The 21,186-nt window shown below is 40.2% G+C and overlaps 1 protein-coding gene and 1 long non-coding RNA gene across 2 annotated transcripts in view; one reads left to right on the forward strand and one right to left on the reverse strand.

Moving 5' to 3' along the window:
• Window positions 1–15,221, reverse strand: part of Brinp1 (bone morphogenic protein/retinoic acid inducible neural specific 1) — a 193,026-nt gene extending 177,805 nt beyond the window's left edge. Inside the window, exon 1 of the mRNA NM_019967.2 lies at window positions 14,838–15,221. The gene's annotated coding sequence lies outside the window, so the exon portion shown is untranslated. The remainder of the gene's footprint in view (window positions 1–14,837) is intronic.
• Window positions 15,222–19,420: 4,199 nt separating this feature from the next.
• Window positions 19,421–20,490, forward strand: Gm42296. Its single transcript, XR_881359.2, has 2 exons — window positions 19,421–19,530; window positions 20,124–20,490. It is a non-coding gene; the product is annotated as a predicted gene, 42296 (long non-coding RNA).
• Window positions 20,491–21,186: the final 696 nt, after the last annotated feature.

Genomic DNA, 21,186 nt, shown 5'->3' on the forward strand with positions numbered 1-21,186 from the left:
TAAAAATAATAAACCTATCAACTTCCCAGAACATAAGACATGTTGCCACTGTTCTCTATTTCTCAATATAACCCTAACTACAGTTTCTCAATCAATAACAATTCCCATTTTATTGCATCTAATATTGGTCTTCCATACTCAACAGTTCATTTCATTTTCTGGCCTTTTTTCTTTCTCCTGTGACTGCTGTACATGGCATGTGTTTATTTTTCAATTAAAGCAAATTAAACTTAATTTTGTTTTGAGAACTTTTTTTTTAGAATTTTACAGCCCACATTGAGATAATTGAGACCCTGCTGTTTCTGGAAGTAGTGTTTAGAGAGAGGAGGCTCTGATCAGCACAACCTTAGAAGAAGCCATCTTTAACCCATCACTTCCCTTTGTCCTGCCAACCCAGCATTTCTTAACTCCATCCACTTCTCTGCCACGGTCCTGGTCTAGATGTGTATCTTCTATACAGTAGCTATAGCACAATCAGGATCTGTGAAAGACCTACCAAGGATTTTCCTTTCCCTTTTCCCACCTGCCTCCCTGTTATTCTCAATTGTAGATATAATAAAGTTAATAATTCTCTAAATAGTCAGCAGAAACTATATAAGTAGTAATTATTAGATCTAAATCCTGAAACTTTAAATAGCCTACCTGCACATTAATTTCCTAGCCTCAGTCTTTAGCATGCTCTCTGGAAACACTTGAAATACTTCTGTTTCTGTTCTCTACCTGCAATGGCTTTTAGTTCCATACAACTGGCTGTGTAACTCCACAGCCCAAAGGGATAGACCTCTCTTCTAATCCTAATCATCCATAGATATTCTCCAATATAGAATAAGCTACTCTGCATAATCTCAGGCTGTATGTCTGTCTGTCTGTTTATCAGATTGTTAATGGCTTCAGATCAGAAAAACAAGTCTATTTATCAAAGATGTATCAGAAACATGTTTCGGAAAACATTAAAAATAAGTGATCTGAAATACAGTAAGCTACAAGAGAACGCAGGTTGTCAGCAAGCAAGAAAGAACAAACAGGATAGTAAGCTAATAACAAAGGAGAAAGAGAAGAAGGGGGAAATGATGCTTACATTAAATCAAGGAAACTTCCTTTTATATTACCCTCTGATTTGCTATGATCATAAATTCTAAAATAATGCATATTACCAAAATTACATATACACAAATTTATCACAAATGTAATACTCCAGTCTTTCTATAGATGATCAATTTTTTACTTGTACAGAATCCTAATATGTCATGAAAGGTACTAGTAATTAAACTAAAGGAATGGAGAAAGTTGAAAATGTAAGGTCAAATAATTTTAAGCACACTTTAATAATAATTAAATCTTCCTTATTATAAGACTCAAGTGAGTCTTTAAAATGATTGTGCATATAATATAGTGCTTCTCTCAAATATATTGTGCCACCCAGTAGATTGTTCTCAAAGTTTTCACTACCCCAAACAAAACAAAACAGTGAAATAGTGCCTAATAGAAACGGACATGAGAATGTGATGAAAGAATAGTTTTAGAACTGGACAGTGAACTGGCATTCTTGACTTGGACACTATGCTCCAAAAATGACTTCTCACAATACAGCTCCTGTTCTGAAAGTCTACATTTCTTCTCTCTCTCTCTCTCTCTCTCTCTCTCTCTCTCTCTCTCTCTCTCTCTCTCAATGAGTTTCTGTTGTGGTAATTCAGGTGTGTGCTTGTCAGGGCACATATGGAGATCAAAAGACAAACTAAAGTATCAGCCCTCACATTTTTTTTTCTTCCATTCCTACAGTCTCTTGTGAATTGCTAGTATACATTGGTGAGGTTCAAGAAATTCTGTCTCTGCCTCTTACCATGCCAAAATAATTTCATACTTACAGATGCATGCTACTCTGGGAAGCTTTACAATATTTTAGTATATCTGAACTTGAGTCCTTATGCTTGTCTGACATGTACTTTACACATTAAACTATCTCCGCAGCCCTTGATTTTTTAACCTGTCTAAAGAGAGGAATAGTAATATGTTCTTTTGATAGAACAGTTTTGTGTTGTTTAAGAAACTTTTACCTTAGCTCTAATAGTCTACGGTTCTGTGACGTAGACACGCAAACTTGGAATCATACATTCTCTGTGTCATACACCTTAAACTATTTCCAGGAATCTGGATTTTTCCATGTCTTATTCCAGACCAATCACTAACCTTTCTGCAAAACTAATAGTGATATACTTTAGTTGTCAGGTTTTCTAGGAAAATATTTTATTTCCATATGAGCCACCATAAATATGGAGCACACTGTCTTGATATCATTTCATCTACTTATAGCAAATGTATGGCATACATTTTCATGACAAAGGCAATGAAGGCACAGTTTTACATTAGTCTTTTCTTCCAACAGGCTCTTCTTAGGTGTGTCTAAGCCATGTATAGCTTGCAAAGAGGTCAATGCAGTAGGTTAAATTGCAGAAGAAATTTAAAACAATATTTTAAATCATGTTTAAAGCTGTAGACCTTATTTAAATCTTACAATCGTATAATAAAGCAGAGATGAGAAGCTGCTAGAATGTAGGTGGAAGGTGAAAGCTGGGCTCGTTTATCACCCTAACTTATCACCTCCTCACTGCCTCTATTGTAACTTCAGATTGGTGCTAGGAACCTCAAGCCTTCACTTCTTAAGAGAGGAAATGCAGGTTAAGGTTGTATGTAATCTACCCAAAATGTGAAATAGAGGAAAGGCTGCCTGAGACATTTCTGATCCTCAAACCTTGAAACACAAAGTGACCTCTCTTCAGAAAATGGTATAATTTAATATAAATGTGGTCCTACTTTGTTTTAAGGGGCTAAAAGCCACTCTTTTTTATATATAAGAAATCACAAACCACTTAGAAAAGCATCAGTATATTATGAATATTACTTAAGCCAAGGTTTTTTTAAGATGACTTAGAAAACTACGTAACATATAGTCATGAATGTCCTTGTATTTTAATTATTCTTCTCACCTCCCATAGACTTCTCACTTTCTTTGATTCCTCTAGTTAAAGTGTTGGTTACCCACATATTGCACATTCATTATGGAATATTAGAAAGTACAGGTAAGCATCATAGAAGAAATTCATTCATAACCCACTATCTAAAGATAGCCATTAATACATGGGTGCATCTTATTCAACGGTCATGCCTTCTATGATACTTTGTTTCTTATGCCTCTTCAATTGCTCACCAAAATAGCAGTCAATGCAGAGTTTCCTCCCCAAGTGCTAATTCTGTAATACTTGCTGTGCATAAGAAGTGTTCCCAAATGCTTTCTGTACCTGATACTCACTTTCACTTTAAAACTTCATGGAAGGTCCTGCTGCTACCCCATTGTACAGATGATATTTCCTATCATCCCATCTCCTGGTGTCTCAAGATACTTCTCAAAAGCCAAGATTAGAGTCTGTAAAATTCATTCTGTGGTTTGCTTTACTTTAATTCCCTTTTTTCCTCAGAAGGAACATTCTGTATAGACTGTGCACATCTACCTGACTTCTAAGGGTGGGGGTCCAATTCTTAATTTAGAAGGATTTACATCTCCTTTGTAAAAATTGGGGTATCTTGGGGGTGTGTCAAGGATGGAGCTTCTGATCTCTTAATAATGAATCTCCCTGTCACTTCCTTTTGCTTCCTCCACTGGATTCACATTGGCCTTTTTACACAGAAACCCACCTCAGAAGATCCATCATTATCATGGCCACACTTCCGAATTTCACTCACTCGTACCCCACTAATTCTTCTTCTTCTGTTTTCAGGAGCCAAGAAGATTTGACCTGACTACCTCCACCTGGAAGGCTATCCTACCTGGTTAGGTAAGTGCCTTGCTGTCTTCTGGATCCAGACCTCTTTTCGAAAAGTCAGCACTCCAGTGGGCATTTCCCCCTTCCTATTCACATGAATTAGCATGCCCTGTCCCACATCACCATCTGTGCCACCCACTTTCCTTTTCTAGTTATGTTCTATTTTTCTCTCACTTGTGTAGAGGAACACGTGTGTATACATGTGAAACCCAGATGATGATGATGCCATAAGTCTCCCTCAATTTTTCTCTACCTTTTTTATTGAAGTAGGTCTCAGCTAACTCAGACCTTGCTGACAGAACTAGTAGAGCCCTGGTTCTATAGTGTATGACCAGGTACAACTGACATATCATGACCTCTGGAAATATGAACTCCTATATGTATTTGGCCAGCAAGTACTTTAAATCTTGACCCACCTTGACAGATCTATTCCTTGATTTTAAAATGAAACAAACACAGGCCACATGTGTATTGAATGTGCATTCCTAGCACCATAAAGAATCCTCTCTTTTTCTGCACTGCCTACCTGGCATTTACTGCTACAACAGCCTACAACAATGCTAATATCATCAGCATCAACGTCATCATCATCATCATCATCAACAACGACAACAACGACAAGAGCAGCAACAACAAAACCATTGCCATGTTTCTTGGCATCCTGCTGCTTTCACTCTTATTTATGTTTCTTTCTTTTCAAGTAGCCAAGTCTTGCTGCATGACATCTTAACTTCTTTCCTCATCGCCCTTGTAGCATTTGGGTGAGATGTCCTGGTGGCAATCAAAAGAAAACAAGCCCCCTTCTTATTGATGGGGATAAAATGTAATTGTGGCATTTTCATACAAACATTATTATATATTCCCTCACCCTCATCTTTTCTTACTGTCTTCCATTCAACATCCCTTCTAATGGCTTCTTTCCTTCCTCTCAATTTATCCCCAATTCTTGTTTTAAATGGAAAGAGAATTTTTTTTTTACAAAATACACATTTGTAGCCATGCATGCTCTCCATTTTAAAGTTCTACCCACCTTTCCTTTCTAATAACAGGTGATCGTACAGTTATGACTTAGATCATGGTATTGTATGACGGAGGGGTGACTCTACCTGATCATTTTCTGAAATATCTACAGTTCTCCTTTCTACTTGTTCCCAAGTGTGTTCAATATCCATTTTCTTGACCACATGTAAGTATATCTGTGCTTAAGTAAATAGAGAAGAAATAAAAAAGACAGAGACATAGAAAAATGTAGAGCATCTTGCAACAACTAGCTATTGAAATTCATTCCATCTCCACCCTAAAAGCTTGAGTTGCTTTTAACAGTGGCAGTGAGATCACTAAGATCACAGGTAGGTTTCAAGTTACTCTTTCCATTAAAAGAAAAAATCCTGGCATTGGCTCCAAGTTAGAAAGTAATTTGCTTATTCTGTGACTGCTGGCCCCAGTTTCAGCAGCATTTGAACTCCCATGATTCCGGTGCAAATAAACAGGCTAAGCTAAGGTTTCCTACAGAGGCATTGTAAAAGTAAATTACTATTTTAAGAGCATATGAAATTGGCAGCCAGAACGCAGTAGAAGAGTGGAAGATATTCATGATACTGACAGATAAAGAAGGAAAGGAAGTAAAATGCATATTGTTAGCGAGGATTTAGGATGCTCCTTCCAGCAGTCCCATTTATAACTTCTGGAAAAAATACAATGGCTGCCTTCCTACTTTAGGCATGTGAAAGATCAGAACTGAGGCCAAAGCCTTATGACATCATGGTTGATGACTGGCAATGACTGACCTAGCCCAAGACAATAGAGGCCAAGTAGCAGCCATCAACTCCCACTATAAGAAGCTACAAAGTTCCACTTGGGTCAGGCTGGAAGCTGCTACTAGCTGGACAATGCCTTAGGCTAATGCAAGGAGGGAGGATAATTCAGGGAAAGAACATCACACTTGATGTGTCATAGTAGACAAGGGCTTGAGGTCAGATATTGTCACTTACTGCATATTTTACAGTGAATTCTTCATTTTGTAGATGGAAAGTCCTCGTTGGGAAAACAGAGAGGATAATTTTACATTTGGAGTATCACCCTAAAGGTTAAATATAATATAAAATCCCTTCAAAGTGTTTAGGAAGTTGATAAAATAAATGGCATGGATGATGTAAAAGGCAATCATGAAGACAAAGATAAACAGGGTCTACAGGGCACCCAGCTACTGTTAATCAATCTCTGCTTTCAGGTAAACCTGAAAGAAACACTGGCTTTATATGTTAGAAATTGAAGTAGACAGGTACAGAGGGAGAGAAGTTGCAGGGGTTCAGGGTTCCTGAGCCAATTCAGGCTCTATTTTCACCTTAAAGAGAATGGTTCTATATATGAAATAAGGCAAAAGAAAAGGAGGAGAAATTAAACAGGCCTATATGAATGATGACTTTCCGCTCTTGTGGTCAGTGACCTCTCCACATCTGCTTTCTGACCCATAGCAACACAGAGAATTAAGAATTCTCCTTTAGTAATTCTGCATATTATTGAGCCTTTTCCCTATGTTCTTAGTCTCTCCTATAAGCACTGCTGTCGCGCTGCTGCACAGGGGGATGCTGGGCTAGTTTATAAAAATGATCTCTAGAGCTCCTGTACAAGGTCATGTCTCAAACGTAAAAGTCATCTCTGCTGTGTATGATTTTTCCAGTCCGAAAACAAACCTAAGAGTGCAAATAATGCCCAGCCTGATACATCAGGGCCTGGCAGTAATAAAACCAAAACTAGTTAATGGTATATGGTTGCGACAATCTGCCAAGTACGCTTTGAAGCACTTACTGAATCAACTCATTAAATTCCCATCTCTCTTCCACACAGAGTCCCTTTTGTTTGCCTTATTTTACAGATAGGGAAACTGCAATGAGTACATTAGGTAAACTTGCTAAGGTCAGAGAGCTAGTAGGTAGTAGTATATGTATTCAGACTCCAGCCGTCAAGCTTTTAATCTCTCTACTTTCAAGTCAGCTAGAACCAGGTTCAAATTCTCTATACTATACCTTTAGTTTCCTATATGGTTTTCATTATTGTTACACACCTCGATTTTCCCATCGGCAGAGTGGGAGTTTATTCTACCTTGTATGTGCTTATAGACAATACACAACAATGAACCTACTACATAGCCATTATATTAAAAGGAACATGAAGCAAACAAGTTTAACACACATTGCCCCAATTCAAGAGTAGTTTTGTAATAGTGACATTTCAGCCACCTGTACATATTGTGGGTAAAGACCTTGAACTCTGAATAAATGTTTTTTTGTTTTGTTTTGATATTGTTTTGTTTTGTTTTGTTTTCTGTTTTGTTTTTGTTTTTTCTTTTTTGTATTTTTTGGGGGGGTTGTTGTTTTTTGCTAGTGCAAGAAAAGAGAGGAGAAAAAATTAATGCAGCTGGCTTACTAATAATTTAGAAAATCATTTGTAAGGCTTCACTTGACTTTGAATGATGCTGTCTTATTGATATACACTTAAAATAAAATTCTTCATAACCTACTGAGCCCTCCCAAGCCTTTGCCATCACCGGAAATAGTACTTGATGAGGACAACTTCCTCTGAAATAGTCATGTCTCCAAAATGTGCCCAGCAGAAAAAGCACATTACCAGCCATTTCCAGGTAATCTATTTTTCAATCTTTCCTCTACACGCCTAAACATACCAAAATGCTGATTTTCTTTTCTTTCTTCTTCTTCTTCTTTTTTTTATGGCTTCTGGGCTTATACAGAAGTTTTTATAGTACTAGGCAGGTTCCTTGTAGGTGCTTCCCTAAAACGTGCTTATAAACTCAGAACTCATCAATCGTATGAGAAATTAAGTCTACCCAGTGCCATATAAACAGCAACACATTTGCTCAAGGCTATGGTCTAGGTTGTATTCTGAGAGAATGCTTTCCTAGGTTTTTCATGAGCTCCTGGATACTTCAACGATTCCTACAGATGTCAAGCATTTCATCTATTTTTACAGATGGCTAATTCTGAGAACTTATCATTTCAGAGGGTGGGTTTTCTGAAGTGCAGCCATGCCGTGGAGATATATACAACCTTCTTCCATCGAAATCAAAGGGTAATCGCTAAGCTGCCTATTCCACTTTACCCACAGGATCTGCTCTTCCCCACTGGCTCATTTTGTGAGCGTCTGAAAAGCTAGATAAATTATATCTCAGAAAGCCTTTGGGGCCTCTATTGGGTTAACCCTTACAAAGGGTTCTAGCTGTTTAGATGGGCCATTTACTTGGAGCCCTGCTGTTCCAACCTTTACAGCTTACACAAAAAAACGATTGCATCTTACTTTTGTTAATAGCCTTATGGATCTACCTCCACCCTTGGGGGGATTCAGTTACTTAGCTATTCCCAAGACGATGCCTACATGTCTCATACAGCTCTGCACCCTGTGAAAACAGAATTTGTTAAGAATGATAAATTCTATGCCTTCATCAGGCTTGCTCTTTCTGTGTGGGGGTAGCAGGCAACTCTGGTAATTGACCACTGTTCACTTTCTCACACTCACTCTTATTCAGGCTATCTTCCTTAAGGCCACTGGCAATATCCAAAAGATAGATCCCCTGGGAGATAAAAATCCCGTTCACTCTCATATGAAAAAAATTAATTTCACTTTTCCTTGGCCTCATTATTTTCTTAATTGTCTTCTTTGCCCCCTCAGTAGCAAGGACTGTCTATGGATTTGTAGAAAAGCATTTTGGGCTGCTGTGTTCCAGGAGGATAGTGGTTTTCATGTTAACACTTAATCACTTTGCTCTTAAGAGTTGCACCAGTGGCAACAGGCTCACCATCTATCCCACTCAGCCAGCCTGCCTTGAATCACAATCAGCGCTGTGAGATACGACCTCCGTTAGATTGGCTCATCTCTGAGAGGACGGCTAACTCTTATGATGAAGCACAGCCACCATGCATGTGTCTCTCTCTGCTTTTAGAAGAACTTTGTCATGCTGCATTTCCATACAACCCAGCAATATCTCTTCAGTGAGCTAAGCCAAAGTATCTTCCTTTTAAATTTACAGAAGGCAAACACAGACAGAAAAAGATAGCCTCTGAAGGAGTCTTTATAGACACCAAGAGCAACCAGGGTTATTATCAAGAGCCTTATGTCTCTGTACTTTTATCCTATGAAGTTTTGAAGTAAAGGAGATATGAATACATACATATGTATATATATCACCATGATCTTATAGTTATTGCTCATCCTCATCACTGTCATAATTGATGTGCCTTCCTTTAGCCTTCCCCTTTCCACAAACCCTATGAAATTTTGAAATGGCAATTGCCATCCCCTTATGACTATTTGGGAGGTTGCATATCCCTTCTGTTAGGTGGCTTACATTTATCAGCTTTCACTAGGATATTTACTGAAACACTTTGTTCAAGTTATTTTGCAAGTAATATATTTGATCAACCTTTGCCAATTGAAACTGCAGCTAGGTCCTACTCTTTTCCACAGGTTGCAGTTACCTGCTGCCCACATGTCCACCCTCTTCCCCCTTTTCTGTCCATTGACTTTTGTGTCTCAAACCTAAAGTTTTCTATAATATGGTACTCTAAGCAGGACCGGAATTTAAGAACACATGGAACTGAGTGATTAAAAATGGGTGTGATGAAAACATAACAGAAAGTGCCTGATAATGACCTGTCAATTTCCAGAATGCCTTCTATTCTCAGACCTTGTATGAACCAACTAAAGACATGTCAAAAGAGATGTCAAAATCTCTCTCTCTCTCTCTCTCTCTCTCTCTCTCTCTCTCTCTCTCTCTCTCTCTGTGTGTGTGTGTGTGTGTGTGTGTGTGTGTGTGTGTGTGTCCTGTACAAGACCTTTCTGATGTGGGCTCTGTCTCTCTTTTTCATCTTCTGTCACCTCCTTCTCATTTATAGGTGCATTCACACTGGAAATCTGTACCCCCTTAGCCTTCTTAGCCATCCCCTTTTATAATTACTTCACTCATTTTTCGTACATAAATCTCAGCGTCAGTACTATGTCTTCCGACATGGCTTTTGATGACTCACTCATCTAAAGTTACATCGCCCACCTTCCCTTCTAGCATGGGATCCCTAATTATTTGTATGACATTTAATATTAGATTTAATTACTGTGGTTTTCTATTTGCTTACTCACTATTAGCCATCTCTTCCTCAATATGTGAACCCCAATGAAAGCAGGACTATCTTCATAAAATATTCTTGATGCCTAAACCTGAACTGTCCATTTTAGTGTCCACCAGGCACATACAGCTGTGTAAGTCATCCAAACGAGAAACAAATAAATGTTAAACAAAATGAAAAGATCACTTCACCGGTATCCATTGGCATGTTGCCTAACACAGAGAATATTTTTCTCTTTCTCCAAAGTTCTATTTAACAATACTATTCTAGGACAACATCTGCCAATTAGAAGACACTCAGCATCTACTGCTATTGAAAAGAAATAAATTCTTTCTTTTGATCCTAACCCAATCCTCATACCCTAAAGGCACAATAACAATATGCTCAATTGTCTCTAGCATCCATTGAACATGGAGGTCTCAATGGCTATGAGTGATCTTGATTGTGTAGTAGAAGAGAAGAGATGCTCACAAAAAGTTCAAATCTTTGCCCCTCTGCTAAAAAGGCATTGGACAAAAGGAGCTTCCCTTTCTTCTTTATAATAAGTATATATACCTCACTGGATGAGAGTAGAGATTAAAGGAGAGAATAAAACTAAAGATCCTGGGACACAGCAAGGGGTACTGTCAAGTTTGATATAACTTGCACCCCTGAGTGGCTGAGCTAAGTGGTGTAGTTTTAAAGGCATAATGGCTTTGTTTTGAGTAAATAAGAATCAAATTTGGGGGAGGAAGGGCTGACAGATACTTTTAACACTGAATATGCAAACAAAAACAAACAAACAAACAAACAAAAATAAAACAACTACTGTGTGGCAGTCCCAGCTATTAAAAGAGAAATGCTGCTAATAAGAGCACATGATGCTGTGATGAGAAAGCTATCCCTGTGTGGCTGTAAAACAGAGCAAATAGAGATAAAAACTAAATAAATAGAGCTTTAAAAAAAAATTATCAAAATACAGCCAAAAAAAGATTGATTCTGAAGCAAGGCCTTGGGAAGTCTTCTTAGATGCATTATCTGAGAGAGATGCTAAATTGTAACTAGGGTTTGCTCCATGGAGGAAAGTCTGATAAATCCATTATCATTCGTATGAAAAATTATAGTGAAAAACAATGGAGAGGGTGTCGGAAAAATTATGTTTGGTGACTCCTCCTATGTTTCCTGCTGTTGTTTGATATGGTTACAAGGAGTTCATTAACTTACTTGTTAAACTTTGAGATTTAGGTCAGAGGATGCAGGGGAGAAAGATGCTATGAGTAACTTTAAGGTCCTATTTTGGTGATATTTCCTAATGAATTCATCTAAGAAACCAGGATGAGAAAGCATATGCAAATCAGAAAATATTTTCTCAGATACTGCAAGGTCTTTTGGGGCAAAGATGAGTTGAGGGGGAAAAAAGGAAAAAAGGGAGAGAGGGAACTATTTGAACAATGGCATAAACTCCCTTGAAAGCACTAAGAGGGAGATGTCCCACTTGAACTGAGCAGGAGAGATTTTTACAATCCCCACCTATGCTGCTACATTCTTACTCCCTACAGCAGGAGCTGGGCCTTCTCAGCTCAGCAGGGGGGCCCCAGAGCTTATTTGGAATATCAGAGCTCTTTCTCTAGGGTTGAAATGGAGTCACAGCTCCCCCTTCTGGGAGCTAAAGTGCCATCCAGCTCCAGAAAAGACAACGTTTGTGAGGTCGTTAATGGCTTTATTGCAGATGGGCCTAAAATCCCTGTATTTCTAAGTACTTCCCTGCACCCCCAAAAAAGTATTAAAAAGACTGGTATCATACTTGCTTTTTAGTGAAATTGACTTCAACTTCTGGATGTCCTGTGGCTCAAAGGGCTTCATATTTTCCTTTCCCTGAGGTTGTGAGCCCACCTACAAGCCATGTACTTACAAAGGCTAGCTCAATTTCCTGCACTTTAAGAGATTAGTCACATTTAGGGGAATTTATTAGGAAGGGAATGTTTCTGGACCTGTATAAATACACCTGTGTATGGATTCATATATATTCTTGTGTATGCTCCTGTGCTTATATTATGAATATACAGACATGAGATTTAAATTAATGTAAGTAAAGTAATCATTTCATTTTCATGAAATGTTTGAAAGGATGTTTGAAAGGATGTCTAAGTATATATATATTGTTTTCCAGAAAGCAGAACTTTTTTTCATAAAGGGATTAATACAGTCCGATTTTTCTACTGGGTTCTATATAGCAGTTATATAGTCTTGGATCCCCATGTGCTTTTCATTATGTGATGACATTAAAACAGAATTCTCTCTCTCTCTCTCTCTCTCTCTCTCTCTCTCTCTCTCTCTCTCTCTCTCTCTCTCTGTCTCTCTCTCTCTGTCTGTCTCTCTCTTTCTTTCTCTCCCTCTCTCCTCTCTCTGTCTCTCTCTGTCTCTCTCTCTCTCTGTCTCTCTCTCTGTCTCTCTTTCTTTCTCTCCCTCTCTCCTCTCTCTTGGCATCTCTGGGTGTACATATGTTTTTAAGCACTATTGTGAAGCAAGAAGAGTGAATGTGGCATTATGCACTCTCTCTCCTGGGTCATGAAATCGTATGAAGAAGGTCTGAAATGAATCTTGAAACTAGAAGTTCCAGAAAGAAAGACAATCAGTTACCTTAAGTAGAAGTATGGTGGATAGGTAGGGTTAAGAAGTGTTGTGAATTGCTGAACATGGTAATAGAGTAGAAAATGACATTGATTTGGCTGAAAACCACGCTGGGTTCTAGTCCTGTCCTTGCCACCAATTTGCTAGTGAATATTAAGAAACTATCATCCTTTATCTGAGCCAGAGTCCTGCCTGCTTGCTCTTTAATAGCAGTAGATCTTTTATACATTGGAACAGAAATAATGAGAGCCTATCCCACATGAGGGCTCTTCTGTTTGCAAAACCCCTCCCAAAACTGCACTAGGATGTTGTGATGTAACCTGAGTTTTGTGAAGTCTACTCTATGGGCATGCCCTCCTGAAGCTTTCAGCCTGAAAGATCAGTCTGGAGTCAGAAAATGGTATGTGTGCAAGTGCTTGCAGGTAGAACAGACAGCCACCAGCCGGGGCAGGTTCCTGCAAACACACGCTTGCTTTTATCTCTCCTCAGGAGAAACAAATGTATGTATAAATGTTTTTAAAAAAACAGGTATATTTCTATTTTCTTTCCCTCTCAAGAGGCCTTCCTAGTGACCCTTTAGACACTCTACCACACCACCTCAGCCTCATCTTCTAGCTTCACTGCTTACAAGCAGAATGGCTGCCATTTACCTTGAGAAAGTAACAGCTGCCTAGTCTGGAAGCCATGCTAACAGCAGTAAAACTCAGCAATTTTTGCTGAGTAGGGCAAGCCTTTAAAAGGCAGCCGGGAATCAAATCAATGGCTGGCTCCAGAACCAAAGCCCAACTGTGCCTGGGCAGAGTGGCAGAAGTATTTACCTAAACAAGCTCCTAAAAGGTTGAGGAAATAGGAAGGAGACCCTTACCTCAAACTGTCTTCCTTAGAGTCTTTCCAGGCCTCCCTGCCCTTGGCAGTATTTCAGAGCCAAGCATAAAATGTGGGGTGCAAACCAGACAGCAGTTTAAGTCAACTACCACCACATTCTGAGATGAATTCCCCACCCACTGTCCCTCACAAACTGTAGTCCCTTGGTCCTCAAATACATACATATAGACCTCCCCCCCACACCCACGAAGAGACACTAATCTCTCTCCCTTCTCCCAGTAGCTTCCTAACTTCCTGGAGCCATGAGAAAGCACAGTTTTAAGAAGAGATTCTGGGGCTTCCAAAGCTTGTCTGAGATGGAGAAGGCAAAAAGAATGCGTCCTAGGAAAGTACACATCAGTCTCCTGCCAAAGCACCCAGCGATGCCCCAAAGGCTATTTTCTCTGGTGCTGGATGTGACTGAGATGGACAATCACATTGCCAGAGGATGCTTGCTCTTTTCCCCTGAGATGATTCAGGCAAACTTACCCAGACCACCCCCTCAGAAAAAAGGCTGGGGGGGGGGGTTGATTGCAACAGGGAGACAGGATGACATCTCTACCCAAGACTTGTCATGCAGTAGATAAGGAGATTCCTGACTTCCTCCTTTCTTTCTCACTCCATACTCAGCCTTTCCAAATTCCCATCAGAATCCTGGAGTCTGCCCAGTGTGGAATTTAAAGGGACAGCATCTCGCTTGTCTCGGGTTTTGGACATGTCTCTTTCATTTTTAACGGTGAGTTCAAGTGTGCAGCACTACCCCATGATTTAGACGATATTTTTCTTTCATTGGTATCATTACTGGAATAAATAAGGCACCGTATATATTCCTGGCATCTCCCAAACCAATGCCCAGAGACCTAAGAGGAAGTCCACAGCGGGCTTCCCGGTGGCTACGTGATACTGTAGTAAGAACCCCATTCCATTCCCTGCAAGCTGAAGAGATCTAATTAAAAATACACAGACGCGCACACATGCAAACACACACACACACACACACACACACACACACACACACACACACACACACGCATACACACACACCGCTGAAAGTAGGTTATAGGGCACAAACACACACACTCACACAGACAGACACACAACACGCATCAAACGCAAACGACGCTGCACAGGCAAACATACACTAGCACCACATCAAGTTCCCACCATGGTACACACGTCGGGAGCGCGCGGGGACACACACGACACTTAACTAAAACCCGCATTTAACCCATGGAGTCCAATCTACAGGAAACCCAGTCTCCAGAACAGAAGAGGACTTGGAGGCGAGGGAAGACCGGACGAGGGTGCTGGAAGGGGGATGGGAGGCGCAGGCGGGGGCGCCCCGACTGCGGTCCGGGGCTGGTTCCAAGGGCAGAGGGGCTGTGGGGAGCTGCGCCCGGAGTCGCCTTACCTGGAGTCAATGTCCGTCTTTGGCGGAGAGCAGCGGAAAGACGCTTTTTATTCGGCTCGGTGGGAACTTGGAAGAGCCCTGCGTCCAGCTCGCATACCGGGGACGGCGCGGGGACTGCAGGCGTGGGGGTACCTGGCTCCTAGCAGCCTGGCTCATACTCAGCCTTAAAGTCCCCTTGGCTGGTCCCGAGGACAGGCATGAATCCCGACTCCAAAAGGTGGCCACTACTCCCTCTGCCTCTGGCTCTCTGGCTCTCTCGCCTTCTCCTTTGCCTGCGCTCTTCTCCTCCTCCTGCCCACCCCCTGTGCCAGATCAGTTCGCAGCCGCGGGGACTCGGAGCGAGGCGGCTGGCGAATGGAGAGGGAAGTCCAAGTGCGCCGCGGTCTCCGGGAGGGGAGCAGCGGAGGCCGGGCTAGGCAGTGGGAGGGACTTTGCTGGCAATGGAGGAAAATGAATGGGGGAGAGACTGCCGGGGGCGGGGAGGGCGGAGCTGAGTGCCGGGGTAGATTCCAAGGAGTGTTTTGTACGTCTTCGGGCGTTGGGGGAAGAGAAGGGAGAGGAGAAGAGAAGTGGGGCCGCCTGAAGGGAGGGGCAGATTGGGTGGGCAAAGGATGAGCTTCAGAGGAACTCACATGGGTCTGGGGACAGTGCTGCAAGACTCCTTACAGGAGCACCCAAAAGAACCATGTGCGCGCAGATCCTGAATCGTGATTCCAGCTGAAATGAGTCTGTAGCTGAGTGATGCGCGAGCGTCTGGTATTTCTGATTATGCGGGAGCTTGACGTGACTGCGTGTACATACCTGAGTGGGTTTTGTCTGGGGTGACGCACGTCTGAGTCCCGTTGTGTCTCTGTGTTTCTCTGTGACTACTGGAAATTGTTTTTGTGTGTAGGCGAGAGCCCACTTAACCTCCCAGAATTAAGCACGCGCTTCCTTACGTGGGAAGGATGTCAGAGTGGGAAGCCGAAGAGAACGCAAAGTTCTCTAGGGACCACCAGAGACAGGGAAAAGGCCAGGGTAGCTAGACGAACACAAGAATACAGATAGCTGAAAAACTCCGCATTCAGCCTGAGGTGCAGGCAGGGCCTCTGCCTGAAGTAAAACGAAAGGCCTTTTTTTCATGGTCTAAATTTACACATTGTACGGATTCTCTGTATTTTGCTTTATTTTACTCAAAGCTTAAATCCCACCGGAAGTGTAGATTCCTAGTCTTTTAAAGAATTGTCCAGGGTGGGAATCTCTGTCGAAGCTATGAGAGTGAGAGGCAGAAAACCAAAAGGAAAATATTGAACAATGTAAAGGAATCCAGATATAGTGAAAAGTGTAAGTGTTCGGCATGAACTGGAATCCTGTCTGTGTAGGACCTTGGCCAAGTTATCTTAGCCTTCACTTTCTCCCTGTTTAGTAAGATGAGATAACTAACCCTCTAATGAGATTGCTGTGTAGTTGAAAGAAAAATTGTAATATATATTCCTTCCATGTAGTTAATGCACCTTGTATATTACTCGCTGCTGTGATTCTTTCTGATATCAATGTTTCTTTTACCCAAAAGGTAACACGAGAGAGATGAAGTAGGTAGAAAAATGTAGAAGAACCTAAAAAACAGTGACTAAAAAGGAGGAGTTTTGAAGCAAAATGAGAGGAAAAAAATCCTTGAATTACAGACTAGGAACTTGAGAACAATCAGCATAATCGACAAAGAAGGAGTAGAGGGGAAAGAAGAAACATACAGGGATCAGGGGAGAGAGAGGCTAGCAGCAGAACGCAAGAGAGGTTTCCTCTTCATTTGCACTGCACAGTAAATGAGACAAGGTCAGTACCATGGACAGCTCCCAGGCCACTGCTGGGATCGGAAAGGTGATTTTTCTTTCTGACTGATGGAAACTCAGAAACTTCTCTTTTTATTGGTCAAGAACTTTGTTCTTCCCTTGGCTTCTAGCCTGAGTTGATATCCTGATCAGTTCTTCTCGAAAAGATTACAATTATGAAGAAATACACTCACCACACATGAAGTCCCACTTGCTATCTTGTACCTTTTCTTTTTCTTTCTTTTTTTTTTTTAGCCCTCTCTTTCTATTCATCTATACCACATTGCTTCTTAGTTATTTATCACATTCTTGTTTTGCTCTGTCACCCCCATCTGGGAGCTGCCTCTTTGAAAAATACCAACAACAGCTGGTGATGCAGTCAAGAAATCAGTCTAAAACAACCTAGTCACATAAAGACCAAGACAGAGTTGTTCCCTTTCCTATATAGTCTTTCATAATTAGACTTTCATGGTAGCCTATAGTCAAAATGCCTTACAAATAGAACACTTAATAACATAAAAGTGACTGTGTTTATTACCAGTCCCCCAACACATTCAACATTTCACTCAGAAACATAGAATCCTTTCTATATCTATATGCTGGAAAACAGAGAGAAATAGAAGGGGGCAGGGGAATTGTTGAACATTTACCAAGCACCAAACTTCATCTGGAATATTTTTTAAACAGGTCTCAAAATGCTATTTGATGAGGCAGGGTTAGAGTTCAGTTGCTAAAGTGATTTTTCTCACATGCAGAAAGCACGTCCCAAAAATACAAGTACTGCCAGTTGAAGGTAGAAGTTCAGAATCACTGTCATCTATAATGAGACTGAGGCCAGCCTGGGATACATGAGACACTTCGTCAAAAAGAAATAAAAGACAGAGAAAAAGAAAGAAGGTGGGAAGGAAAGAAAGATAGATTGAGTGATATGGAACAAGTAATATTGCCCCATTTTTATTTAACAGGAAACTAATCCTCTTGACACATGAGTTTCTACCTAGATTCATGTTAGCATGATTTGATCAGCCCTGGTATTCCACACTCATGTCTACATCTAACAAATTTATTCTGTTCCCAGGAAATAATGGATAAACCCTAGGGTAAGCTGGACGATCTTGGAACTCAATAGAATATTGAGTCCAACAAAAATACAAACGCGGATACCTGGAACCCTTGACTAATGAGTGGCAATGGAGGATTCAGTAGATGCTGTCCCTGGAAGATGTGAAGACATAGTAGGGCAGATTAAAGGTTCACTGGAATCTTATTGGTTCTGAATTTTAGATAAAACCTGAACCTTTCTAGGTCTTGGCTCATTTGCATTTGGCTCTATTTAGCTGCCCTGTTTCTATGAGGCAAGGCTGAGATGACCATTTAAAACTGTCTCCAAAGACTTCTTGGTCATCAGGCAAATTCCTAGTGCAAAGCATTTCTAATGACTTATGGAGAAAGTAATCAGAGCCATATGGATCACATTTCTGCAGAAAGACACACTGGTGGTAAAAGGTTTAGAGGCCAAAAATATACTTCTTCTTTTTTTTCTTTGCCAAAGAAAGAACATTTAAGGAAGCTTGAGATATGTGAGAAATGTCTTGTTCTTTCTTTGGGGTGGGTGTTGGTGAGCAGCTGCTAGCTATTTCCACGGAATTTACAAAAAGCTTGCATGGGTGGAGGGAGTTTCCAACAAATTAAGGTAGACTTGAGTGAGGAATTACTATCTGTGGGCCTTGAGGTGATTGCTATAAAAAGACCTTGATCAAGGACATTTAGGCAGGAAATGGGATCACCCACCATCATATTGTGATGGATTGGATGGCGTTTGTTAAGTCTCAGCTAATTTTAAGAATATCACGGTTGCTCCTGACTCTGTGTATTGTGAGGAGAAAAAATGTTTATGAAAATGTACTGAACATTTGCTAAGACTTTTTTCTAATTCCCTCTTTGCCATTCCCATCCACTGTCCCAGGACCTTCTGGTACCTTTGCTGATCTTGCACTTTCCTTTTCTTGTTAGAGTTTACCTCACTTAAATTTGAGTTGACCAAAAAAAAAAAAAAAAAAAAAAAAAAAAACCAAAAACGAAAAACCAAAAACAAACAAACAAAAACATAATAAATAAAGAAAATGAATAAGCAAAGAAAAGCAACTTTTGATTCTAGAAATTCTAAGAGATACAAATAAATTTTCTGGATAAAATGAAGGCCCTGCTTCCCTCGCCTCAAATAAAGATAAGATTTTCTCCTATTTGTGCAAGACTTTTACCCACCTGCTGCTACCTCAAAGGCTTAAGTTTTCTATGGCTGCCAAACCTCAGAGGAGTTTAAAATCCCTTAATCTGGGGTTATTTGGATTCAAAGTGGGCTGAGCATCTGTAGGAAGAAACTAGAGTTTCTTAAGGGCCCAGTGAACTTGTGATTATATGAAAGACTTAAAAATGAATGACCACCTGACTTCTGTCTTCTAGGAGCCTAAAGTCCTCTGCAGGGCCAAAGTGGGGCCTAATAATCACAGTATATGAAGCATGTAGTTGTGATCTTCAGACTTCAATCCTAGAAAAGTTCAGAGGGAAACATTTGCTTCTGTATAAGGTTTAGTGTATTGCAGGTCTAGTGTAAAACAGCAAGAGCTGGTTTTATTAAGTCTTGAATGCAGTTGAAAAAGCAGGCACTAGTATCTGCTAGTTTCACAGGTTTTTATTTAGTTTTGTATGCTAGAGGTATAGGTCCTTTTCTCTCTCTCTCTCTCTCTCTCTCTCTCTCTCTCTCTCTCTCTCTCTCTCTCTCTCTCTCTCTCTGTGTGTGTGTGTGTGTGTGTAAAGTTCAGAAGAAAGTTTGTGTGGAACACTTTCTCTTCTTTCAAGACATGGATCCATGGAATTGAACTCAGGTATTTAAGACCACCTCATTAAATAATATATCAATGTGTTTCAGTGTGTATGCATATATCAGTATCTGTATCCATATGTTTGCAATCCCATATATAAGTTGTGGTTTCCTTGTGTATGTGTGTACACTTCTGAAAAGCCTGAAGTTAGTATCACAAGATTTCTTCCACCACTTTCTACCTTACCTGCTGAGGCAGGTTTCTCAGCTAAACCCAGAGCTCACTGATACATCTTCTATTGCTAACCAGCTTTTCCATGTTTCCTCTTCTGAGCCCTGGAGTTATAGATGAGGCAACACACTCACTTTGCTTTTACCTAGGTCCTAGGAATCTGAACTATTGCCTTCATTGTTGCTAGGCAAGCTTATTTACAACTGAACTATCTTGCCATCCTAGATATTAATATTTATTAATATTATAACATTTGTTTGTTATATATTTATTGATATATGAATATATATTTTAAGAAACTAAGATGTATTGATCATAAGCATCCAAACCGTGCCTGTCTGTCATCAGAGTTTAAATGAGCATCTGCTCACTGAACAAGATTGCTATGTACTAAGAACCCTGTTTCTCTTTTTCTCCTACTCTAGTGCCTTCTGATCCTCATCTCAGCTAAGTCTTCTGGGGCAGTGTTCTTAAAATGAAATTTCTATCCACTACTGTACTTATGCAAAACCTGGAGGACTTCAAGCTGCACACCAAAGTCAGAACTGTAAAACTCAGACCTCAATATCTTCCATTTTCTAGCTCCTGTATTATTTACATTCATGTTATGCTTCGTTATTAACCTGTTTTGCCTCTGGTAGCAGAAATGAACTGTACAGTGATGGTTGGTGTTGAGCTTCTATCTAAACAAAATAGTTATTCTGGCCCCTTCAATGCCACTGCATTTGTTCCCAGCACTGCTCTATGTGACATGTAACCTCTATGCAAAAATAAAGTTCACATGACACCTTTGTCTCTGTGCTCCAACTAAGATGGAGAATATTTTAACATGCAGTGGACATAATCTGTCTCAACTTTCTCTCTTTCTAAGATGATGTACCAACCTCTCAACTCCAACAGCCCTGGTTCTGTTCCAGGGCCTATAATTTATCTAGTCCTGCTTGCCTTTAGGCTTATATCTAAGTTTTCTGCTCCATTCAAATCCTTCTCACATTTCAAGTATCATTGTAAATATCATTTCCATGCACCCCAGATGGGATATATGCTCTCTTGAGACCCTTAATGTCTCCTTCATCTCAATTGTAATTAAATAATTATCAATGACATTATTCATCTAATGTATATTTCCTAAACTGAACTCAGTGGCATAAAAATAGATTTTTGATAAAAGCTGAGCTTATGAAGACTCAGTGGCACCAATAGCTGCTCTCTGACCTTCACAGAGATTAATTAATTTAAGTCTTCACATCAGTAAATTAGGTATTGTGATTAGTGATTAGGTATCTGTTATAGTCATCACTTCCATTTTCATGTGAGGAAAACTCAATAAAATTGTTCAAATTTATATAACAAAAGCAAGATTCAAGTTTAGAGCGTCCTACTACAGAAGCCAAACATAAATTTATGATGCTATTTACCCTTCTACATGGAAGGAATCTAGTGCATATTTATTCAACACCCAGATGATCTCTCCAATTCGTTGAGTTC

Source organism: Mus musculus, chromosome 4, assembly GCF_000001635.26.
Source record: "Mus musculus strain C57BL/6J chromosome 4, GRCm38.p6 C57BL/6J".
Classification (NCBI taxonomy): Eukaryota; Metazoa; Chordata; class Mammalia; order Rodentia; family Muridae; genus Mus; species Mus musculus.